Genomic DNA, 10,542 nt, shown 5'->3' with positions numbered 1-10,542 from the left:
AACCTCAGTATCAACGTTAGGTCAGAGGTCAAGACCATGAGACATAGGAGCAGAATTAGGCCATTCAGCCCATCAAGTCTGCTGCACCATTCCATCATGGCTAATCCCGAATCGCACTCAACCCGTACACCTGCCTTTTCGCCATATCCTCTGATGCCCTGACCAATCAGGAAACTATCAACTTCCGCCTTAAATATGCCCACGGATGAGGCCTCCACGGCAGTCTATGGCAGAGCATTCCACAGTTCCACCACTCTCTGGCTAAAATATTCCTCCTTACCTCTGTTCTAAACGGTTGCCCCCCAATTTCGAGGCTGTGCCCTCTAGTTCTGGATACCCCCCACCAGAGGAAACATCCTCTCTACAGCCACCCTAGCTAGTCCTTTCGACATTTGTTAGATTTCAATGACATCCCCTCTGCATTCTTCTAAATTCCAGTGAGTACAGGCTCAAAGCTGCCAAATGCTCCTCGTATGTTAACCCCTTCATTCCCAGAATCATCCTCATGAACCTCCTCTGGACTCTCTCCAACGACAACACATTCTTTCTGAGGTATGGGGCCCAAAAATGTTGACAATACTCCGAGGATGCAGGACATGGAAATGATTGAAGGAAAAAAAAACTGGAACGGGCAGTCTGCGAGATCTGGTGGTGAGACCGAGGACATCAATCAACACCTTCGGAAAATTGTGGTACAACTGCCTAAATACCAACGTTGCAGGACGGTTACACAGGAGATTCTTCAGAGGTGGGGGAGGGTAAGGGGAGGCATAGGGGTGTGAGGAAAGGAGAGGGAGAGGAAAAAGTGTGGAGCACAGAGTGGGAAGGAGGGGAGTAGGAGTGAGAGGTTGAGGTTATGAGTAACAGGAATGATCCCAGGTGAGGAGGATTAACCTTTAAGGGAAGGTGAAATATAGAGTCCAAGAGGAAGGAAATGTTGAAAGGGTGGGTCATCAAAATTAATCAATTTGGTAAATAAATTGATAAATTGGTTTTCTTTTGTCACATGTACTGAGGTACAGTGAAAAATTTGTTTTGCATGCTATCCCTTCAGATCATTTCATTACAACAGTGCACTGAGGGGGATAATCAAAAGCAAAACAATAAAGTCAAGGTCATGATGAGGTAGACCGTGAGGTCAAGAGTCCATCTTTTTCAAAGATTCAAAGTACATTTATTCTCAAAGTATGCGTGCAGTACACAACCCTGAGATTTGTCTTCCCCACAGACAGCCGAGAAACAAAGAAACATCATGTAAACCGGTTCAAAGAAAAGATCAAACTCCCAACATGGACCAAAAAAAAACAAATCGTGCAAATTGCAAAACCTGAGTGAAAAACACAGAATATAAAACATCAAATCGCAGAGTCATTGAAACAGTCCAGGAACGCTTAGTTCAGTTCAGTGGAATTTAGCGCGGTGTCATTCGTCGACTGCAGCCACAGAACCCGCCTGCCCCAACCTACATTGCACAAAATAGCAATTTAAAAAGGAGCAACCAGAAACCAGAAACACATTGTAACATGAACAGCAGCGTCCAATGCATAACCGTATTGATTAAACCTTGCCCTAGCCCCAGAACTCCAGCACCATATGACACGAGAGGGAGAGAGCGAGCGAGAGAGAGAGAGAGAGACAAGTCAACCCCAGGCACCTTCCTCAGGCAACAGCGAGCGAAAGGGAGAGTGAGGGACCGGTCAAACGCAGCCAGACGGCGCTGCTCGCCTTCCACTCTCGTCGTCCTTGATTTCAATCTTGCTTGGTGCTTGAATCGGAGAGAAACGGGGTCAGTCACTGGCTCACACCCGGCCTCCAGGCCACGCACTCTGCTCGAGACCTCACCGAACTCCCTCGGAGATGGCAAAGCACCAGGTCTCTCAATTGGCCTGAAAACACACCATCAGAATGCTTCCATCTGAGGCAGAATCGTACCTGAAAGAAGAAGTAAAAGCAGTAGTTTTATGAACTGTCTGCAGGACATCACCTCTGGTCACGTTGTTCGTTCGTGCCATCTTCTTCAGACCTTACTTATCACACTAGTTCAACAGCAGGGTAGGAACTGTTCTGATGTGCTTTCAGGCTTTTGCATTGTCTGCCCAACGGGAGAGTGGAGAACGGTGAACGTCCATGCCAGCCTGGTGTTCTGCCTGGTCCCATTCACCTCCACGCTGTCTTTGATCATGTTGGCAGTGGGAAGTGTAGACAGAGCGCAAGGAGGGGAGGCTGGTGTCCTTGCTGTGCCGAGCTGTGTCCACAACCCTCTGTGGTTTATTGTGGTCACGGTTCGAGCAGTTGCCGTGTCAAGCTGTCGTGCATCCAGATATAGGATGCTTCTGCTTGTGCATCAGTAAAACTTGGTGTGGGTCAACAGGGACATCCCAAGTATTTTTTTAGCCTCCTGAGGAAGTGAAGGAACTGCTGTGTTTTCTTGGCTGTGGTGTCTACGTGATATTGCTCAATAAATTCAGAGTGTTACTTAACATAAACCAGGTCAAACATTGATTGAAATGAAGAGTGAACTTAAGTCAGGATCAATGCTTCAGTGTAGGCTTTGAAGGGGGGAGGGCGGCAGGGGGCTAGCGATGAGAACTATGAGGCGAGACGGGGTCAGGGTAAGTATTTGGAGAATCGAAGCGAGCAGCACAGATGCTCCGAGTTATGCGTGACTGGAATCCCTGGCCCGGCTGATCCACGGGGACGCATTCCACATACCAGTCGCATTTCCCTGCCCCCTGCACTCACCCCCTCCCCTCCAGCCCATTACACCGGGACGGGGCAAGGCCATTCAGCCCTTCAAATCTGTTTTATAGGAGGCAAACATTCACACCCTTAATCTCAGAGCACCAGAGCACTACAGCTAGGAAGCTGGCCCTTCAGCCCATCTAGTCCTTGCCAGCCTGGTCTTCTGCTGAGGCACCTTGACCACAGCCCCCAACACCTCTCTCATCCATGTTCCCATACAAAACTTGGATGCTACAACTGAACCTGCATCTCTCACTTCTGCTGGCACTTCACTCCACACTTTGAGTGAAGAAGTTTCCCCTCAGATTCCCTTTAAATACCTCACCTTTCATCCTAAACTTAAGGCCTCAAGTTCTAGTCTCACCTAACCTGAAGGGAAAAAGCTTGCCTGCATTTAACCTGTCTATACTCCCCACAATTTTGTATAAAATCTCCCATCCCTCTCCTGTGTCCTAATGAATAAAATCCTAACCTGTTCAGCCAATCCCTCTAACTCAAGTCCTCAAATCCCGCAACATCCTTGTAAATTTTCTCCTTGTACAGTACTTCCTTCACTGTATGGTGCGTGGCCAAGTGGTTAGGGCGTTGGGCTCACGATCTGAAGGTCATGGGTTCAAGTCTCAGCCAAGGCAGTGTGTTGTGTCTTTGAGCAAGGCACTTAACCACACAATGCTCCAGTCCACCCAGCTGAAAATGGGTACCGGCAAATGCTGGGGTTAACCTCGCGATAGACTGGCGTCCTATCCCGCGGGGGAGTCTCGTACTCTCAGTCACTTCACACCACAGAAACCGGCATAAGCACCAGCCTGATGGGCCACAAGGCTCGGGACAGACTTTAACTTTTTTTTAACTTCCTTCATTATACAGGGGACTCCGGTTAATTGGGCCATCTCATAATCGAGGCAGCCCTTTATTTGGTGCAACTCTTAAAGAACAAAAACTAAATCAGGAAAATAGCTGATATAGGCTTCATTTATTTGGGACACCATGCTGCTTAGTTGGAGACTGTTGCCAGACAGCTTCTCACTGGCATCAGTCACATGCACTCGGGTGGCTAATAGACACTACTGCTCAAGTGAACAGTTTTTAAGTAGCATCAGTTGTGCATTTGTGTTCAAAAAGCAGCAATTTTTGTCACAGATGGTTGGCGAGGAATAAGCAATAAGACAATTCAGAGCTGCTTTGCTCACTGCGGTTTCCAGCATTCAGGCTTGGAGATGCCAGAAACAGCCGGGAGTGAAGATGAAACAATTTCACTACTTCAACAAGTTATGGACAATCATTTTGACTGTCACAATGAAAATGAAGAAGGATGCAGTCATCTAAAGCATTGTGTGGAGGCAGTCCATTATCTGCACTGGGTGTCTGCACTGATTTTATCCATTCACAGTCAATCAAAAGAATACAGGAGATGAATTCCTCTGTCAATAACTAGGAACTAATACAGAGTTTTATAGGACTGTAGAGGTACTAGTAGTGCTCTGATTTGCTCTCTATTTCATTTAAATACATAAATTGTTAATCAGTTAAATCCTTTTTATACCTTTTTAACCATTTCCATGAAACTTTGGCTAATTGGGACAGCTGCTTAATTGGGCCAAAAATGTACTGGCCACGTGACCCAATTAACAGGAATCCGCTATAGGTCTTTGACTCTTTGGAATCAAGGGCTGAAGTCTGCCTCCCCAGTCTCCTCTCGATGATTTTCAGGCTCTTATTTTCGGAGGTTTGTTTGCCTGTTTGCCTGTGTCCCAACCCAGTCGGTGAAGTCGTTGCTAAGGCTGGGAGGGGAAAGGTCCGTGGGTGAGACAGTAAAGGGGTGAAGGGAGGGAGTGCCGATGGAAGAGTGGGAATTGTGACTATCTCAGATTCAGATTGAGATTTATTTATCACGGGTACATCATCACACAGTGAAATGCACCTAAGGGTGTGCTGAGTGAGTGGGTGGGTGATGCCCACAAGTGTCATCACATATTCAGGTGTAAACGTAGCGTGCCCACAATGCTCAGATAAACAACACAAGCAACAACAGCAAAAGTAGCCCCTTTCTTCCTGCCCACCTGCCCTCACAGACAATCCTCCAGCACCAGGTCTCCAGTGGACTTACGGACAATAGCGTACTGGGTGGGCACAGGACTACATTCAGCCAGAGACTCATTCCACCGAGATGCAACACAGAGCGTCATAGGAAGTCATTCTTGCCTGTGGCCGTCAAACTTTACAACTCCTCCCTTGGAGGGTCAGACACCCTGAGCCAATAGGCTGGTCCTGGACTTATTTCCTGGCATAATTTACATATTACTATTTAACTATTCATGGTTTTACAGTATTACTATTTAATTGTTTATGGTGCAACTGTAACGAACACCAATTTCCCCCAGGATCAATAAAGTATGACTATGACTATGACTATGATAGGCCTTTGACTTCCCCATGGACTTCGGACACTTATTCCATCGGGCTTCAATCTCCAGACTTCCAATCGATCTTTGGTACTGCCCCCTCACTCCACTGGCCCATGATCCACAGATGCCCTGTGCTCCTTATCTCAATGAGCAGGTCTGGGAATCTAATCTGGGTTTAGAGATCGCTTCCCGAATGGATTTGGTTCCCAAGGTTTGCTTGTCGACCATCCAGAGTGTCAGGCCGCTGGCTGCTGGATTTGAAAGATCCACGTCGTTGGTGGATTTGTGCTGTGTTTTGTGGAGACCAGCTCAGCCCTACCTTAAAAGAGTGAATCACCGCCCCTGGCAGAGCCTCCACCTCACCTCTCCAGAGACCCTGGCTCACCCCTGACCTCGGGTGCTGTCTGCGAGGAGCCTTCACATTCTCCCTGCTCCGGTTTCCGGCCACACCAAAGATGTGCGGGTAGGTAGGTCCAATTCTTCTCCTTGACCTTCGGCCCCTCACTCCTATGGGAGCATAGGTCATAGGTCACCAATAGCCCTTTGTCCTGGCCCAGTCTTTCACGTTGTCCCGGGGTGCAGCCCATCTTCGAAGATCCCGGAGATGAGGTCCTTGGAGCTTCTTCTGGCGTTTCGGAGGTTCTGAGCTTTTACGGGGCGAGGTTGCTAGCCCTACGCCCAACCCTCCTCCGTCTGCCGCCGGGCTTGGGGCCGTCCATGGCCGAGTTAGGCAGGTCTAATGGCCGCTGTAAATTTGCCCCTAGTGTGTAAGTGAGGGGTAAAAACCATGAGTAAGGCGGGGAAAACCATGGATTTTTGTTCTCTGTGATTCTCTGCATCGCTGTCCACTCCTCTACCCTGACAGCTCCCCACACATGGCCTCCAAGGGATCAGATTCCCTTCCCGTTGTTGACAACTGTCAGAACAGAACAGTAGCCTGTGTCATGCCAAAGGAATTCTGACGCCCACCTCTCACACTCATAGCCTTTGCAATCAAACTCAGCCAATACTCCATCTCACTGCAGCTGAACCTCACCACAAGCCACCCCAAGTCCCTCGGAGTACCCTTCACTACCCTCTCAGCTCTGCCTCTTGTTCTCTGTCTCTCAGCTCCTCGTGCCCTCACTCTATCTCTCTCTCAGGCTCTTTCTCAATCCTCCCTTCATCTCTCCTTCCACCCTTCACTCAGGCTCTCTTTATCTTTCACAGACTTCCTCCCAGCCTCTCTTCATTAACTATTAACCCACTGATGGCCCCTGCTCACAATTAAAATCTGTCCTCCATGCTTGTCATTATGTTTGACTCCTGGTTCTTGACAGTTGCAACAACCAACAAACAAAGCAAGAATGATTCTAACCGCAGCATTAACCTGGAATGTGACTGAAGTTCCTGGGGTGGGATTTGAACCGGGCACCTTCGGACTTCAGGGCCTGATGGTCCACCAGCTGATCACTGCGATCAATGCCGCTGGTCTGGGATGGAGGGAGCCGCTGCAGTTGAAGGTGGGACTTGGAGCCTAGACAGAACACCGGGACCTCGATCCGTTCCGAACCCCCTCCTCCCCTTGCCTGAGACGGAAGTTGATGAAGTCTGAGGATTGGCTTGGAGGCTCCGGGAACACGGACTGGGAGGGAACAGGGTGTAAGGTGTGAGGGAAGGGGGATGGGGGCAGAGAAGGCAAGGAGAGTGGGAAGGGAAAATAAAAGGAGGGTGGGTGAGGGAGGAACGGGAAGGAAGAGGTCTCCAAAGTCAGCCTTTGGAGACCAGAACTGCTGCTACGAGCTGGAGGGTTGCCCAGCCTGAGGACAAGGATCTGCCACTGCAAACAAAACCCTGGTGCAAATTGTACATAAAACCATGAATCTGTATCTAATCAGTGCTGCCCCGCTGCTAGGAGAGTTTGCTGAGTTAGCAAACACTGAATTAACTTTGCTGTCTGTATCCAAACCAAATCTGAACACAGACCAGTACAGGCCCTTCGGCCCTTGATGTTTTGCCAACCTTTTAACCTACTCTAAGATCAATCTAACCCTTCCCTCCCACAAAATCCTCCATTTTTCTGTCATCCATCTGCCTATCTAATTGTCTCTTAAATGTCTCTAACGTATCTGCCCGTACCACCCCAGACAGCGCATTCCACGCATTCAGCACTCTCCGTGTAAAAAACTTACCTCTGACATCCCCCTGCACTTTCCTCCAATCATCTTAAAGTTATGCCCCCGCATTTCTGCCCTGGGAAAAGTCTCCGGCTGTCCACTCAACTGTGTCTCTTCTCATTGTGTTCAAAATTCAAAATAAATTTATTATCAAAGTACATATATGTCACCATATACAACCCTGAGATTCATTTTCTTGCGGGCATACTCAGTAAATCCATAACAGAATAATGACCATAATAGAATCAATGCAAGACCGCACCAACTCAGCCGTTCAAGCAACGTGCAAAAACATCAAACTGTGCAAATGCAAAAAGATAGAACTAATAATTTACAGGCATCCGTTAGTCTCATGAGACCATGGATTTGCACCTTGGAAGGTTTCCAGGGTGCAGGCCTGGGCAAGGTTGTGAGAAAGACAAGCAGTTGCCCATGCTGCAAGTCTTCCCTCTCCACGACACCAATGTTGTCCAAGGGAAGGGCATTAGGACCCATACAGCTTGGCACCAGTGTCGTCGCAGAGCAATGTGTGGTTAAGTGCCTTACTCAAGGACACAACATGCTGCCTCAGCCAGGGCTCAAACTAGCGACCTTCAGATCACTAGATGAATGCCTTAACCACTTGGCCACGCGCCAACACAAGAAATAATAATATAAATAAATAGTTAAGCAATAAATATCGAGAACATGAGATGAAGAGTCCTTGAAAGTGAGCCCATAGGTTGTGGGAATATTTCAATGATGGGCCAAGTGAAGTTGAGTGAAGTTATTCCCTTTGGTTCAAGAGCCTGATGGTTGAGGGGTAATAACTGTTGCTGAACCTGGTGGTGTGAGTCCGGAGGCTCCTGTACCTTCTTCCTGATGGCAGCGGTGAGAAGAGAGTGTGACCTGGGTGGTGGGGGGGTCCCTGATGTTGGATGCTGCTTTCCTGTGACAATGCTCCGTGTAAAGTGCTGAACGGTGGGGAGGGCTTTATCTGTGATGGACCGGGCCATATCTACTGGCTTTTCCATTCAAGAGCTTTGGTGTTTCCATACCAGGCCGTGATGAAACCAGTCAGCACACTCACCACTATCAAGTCACCTCCTCACCTCTCATCTTCCTTCACTCCAGAGAGAAAAGCCCGAGTTTGCTCATTATCCTCAGAAGACACATTCCCCAGTTCACCCAGCGTCCTAGTAAATCTCGTCTGCATTCCCTCTAAAGTTTAAATATTTGAACAGCCTTTATACCCAGTCCTCAGTTGTGCATGTTTAATTTTGTTTTGGAGTAACTGCATTAAAAACAACAATAGAGGCCTTCAATTAAAATGTCATCTGTGCCCAGCACATCTGGCAAAAAAGATCTCCAGTGAAGCAATTGACATCCCCCTTATTGAATCCATATGATAACCACCCTGACCGGGTAAGAGGACTTTTACTCTGCGTCTAACTCAGTATTTCTTTCCTTAAACCATTTTTAAAACGTGTTTGAACATTTTATTACAGACTGGTTTCACATTTTGGTTTTAAAATTGTGTGTGATGTCTGCCTGGACATGATTGGTGGCCCTTGAGGTGAGGGTATTTGGTGGGGCAGTGTAGAGGGAGTTGGACTTTGTGTCTGACCTACCCTGTGGCTGCTGAATGAAGTACTGGTTGTCTAAATTGGCTTATTGCTGCCACTGTACCCAGATACAGCAGTCAGCTTGTCTTGCATACTGTTCACACAGATCAGACCATTACACGGTGCACTGAGGTAGAACAAGATCATTATGATGGACGGAAACACAAGAGATTCTGCAGATGCTGGAAATCCAGAGCGACGCACACAAAATGCTGGAGGAAACCGGCAGGTCGGGCAGCATCTATGGAGAGGAATAAACAGTGAACGTTCCCCGGCCGAGACCCTTCATCACGGAAAAGTGAGGACTTTGTGCCTACCCTGGGAGTATTTGATGGGAAAGGCTGGAGGGAGCTTAACTCTGTATCTAAAACGCGTTTCTAGCTGTGAATGTGTGAAAGATGTGAGTGAGGGAGTTTGAATAGACATCCGACTCATGGTTTGCCTCCCCCGGGAGTGTGTGATGGCACGTTCTGCTTGATACGGGATATATCCTCAATAAAATTACCTCTTGCCAGTGAACAGATCTCCCGTTTTATTCCCTAAATTCAGAGGCTGTGAATTCAGAGCGGAGGTGCCGTCAGTTGCTTGCGGCCTGCGCTGGCGTGGAACTCAGAGTGTTAAAGTATTGTGGGAGGTAGCGGATAATTATAATATATTTAGCAGGCGAGCTGGGGATAGGGTACAGTTGCCATGTGTGTGGCTGTGGATTGTCTGCTCCTGAAATAGTTATGCAGAGTAAATGAAATGGGTTGGCGATTGGTGGAAAGGGTACCCGAGTGAAGGAGACAGCCCGTGGGGGGGAGATCCGCCCCGCAGCTGCCACCCGTGTCCGGAGCAGACGGAGCCTCGGCGACCCGCCGCCCGCGAACCGAGACGCACTCTACCCCGGTGTCCTTGACCGCTGAACGGTGAGTGAAGCGGCTGGCGAGGGAGGGTTGGTGCGGGGGTGAAGGGGGAGGCGGTTCGAGCTGGGGGTTTCTTTAGCATCTACCTGTGACGGGAAGGCTGCTGGCGGTGGGATCGAACATCTTCCTCCCTGGATGCGGGGCTGAAAAGACCCGGAGATGATTAACGCCTCCTTTCCTGGTTGAAGGGAGATGGGCTGACGCCCCTCTGAGTCCCGGGATGGACAAATCTGTCCATCAACCCCCCCCCCTCCCCAGAGAAGAGACACCCCTCTACCCCCCCCCCCCGCCACCCCTCTCCCTCCCACCTCACCGATTCAAGGTCATGCCCCTTTGGCCCTGACACACTCCTGCCTGAAAACCCTCACTACGCTGGTGGATGACCCCCTTCCGAACTGAGGAGGAAGGTTTGTGGGATCGGTGGGAGGGGAAAGGTAGAGGGGCTTTGAGGGGGTTATGGAGAGGGGTTAGTGGGTGGGGAAGATGGGGGTCGTTGACTATGGTCACGTGGGGTTGGTAATGGAAGGGGTTAGTGATGGAGGTGAGGTTGATGATGGAGGTGAGGTTGGTGATGGAGGTGGGGTTGGTGATGGAGGTGGGGTTGGTGATGAAGGGGGTTAGTGATGGAGTTGGGGTTGGTGATGGAGATGAGGTTGGTGATGGAGATGAGGTTGGTGGTGGAGGTGGGGTTGGTGATGAAGGGGGTTAGTGATGAAGGAGAGGTTGGTGA

General features: G+C 49.1%; 1 protein-coding gene across 5 annotated transcripts in view; it reads left to right on the top strand.

Moving 5' to 3' along the window:
- The first annotated feature begins 9,467 nt into the window (after positions 1 to 9,467).
- Positions 9,468 to 10,542, top strand: part of LOC140204822 (pleckstrin homology domain-containing family A member 4-like) — a 73,984-nt gene continuing 72,909 nt past the window's right edge. For 3 of the 5 annotated variants that reach the window (XM_072271654.1, XM_072271651.1, XM_072271657.1), the window contains exon 1: positions 9,469 to 9,815. The gene's annotated coding sequence lies outside the window, so the exon portion shown is untranslated. Of the gene's footprint in view, positions 9,816 to 10,542 lie in introns of all 5 variants that reach the window. The other 2 variants (XM_072271655.1, XM_072271656.1) reach the window with 2 other exon arrangements.

The sequence above is a fragment of the Mobula birostris genome, chromosome 11 (assembly GCF_030028105.1).
Source record: "Mobula birostris isolate sMobBir1 chromosome 11, sMobBir1.hap1, whole genome shotgun sequence".
NCBI lineage: Eukaryota > Metazoa > Chordata > Chondrichthyes > Myliobatiformes > Myliobatidae > Mobula > Mobula birostris.
The sequence above is the reverse complement of the archived record's forward strand: the minus strand, read 5'-3'. Positions and strand labels throughout refer to the sequence as shown.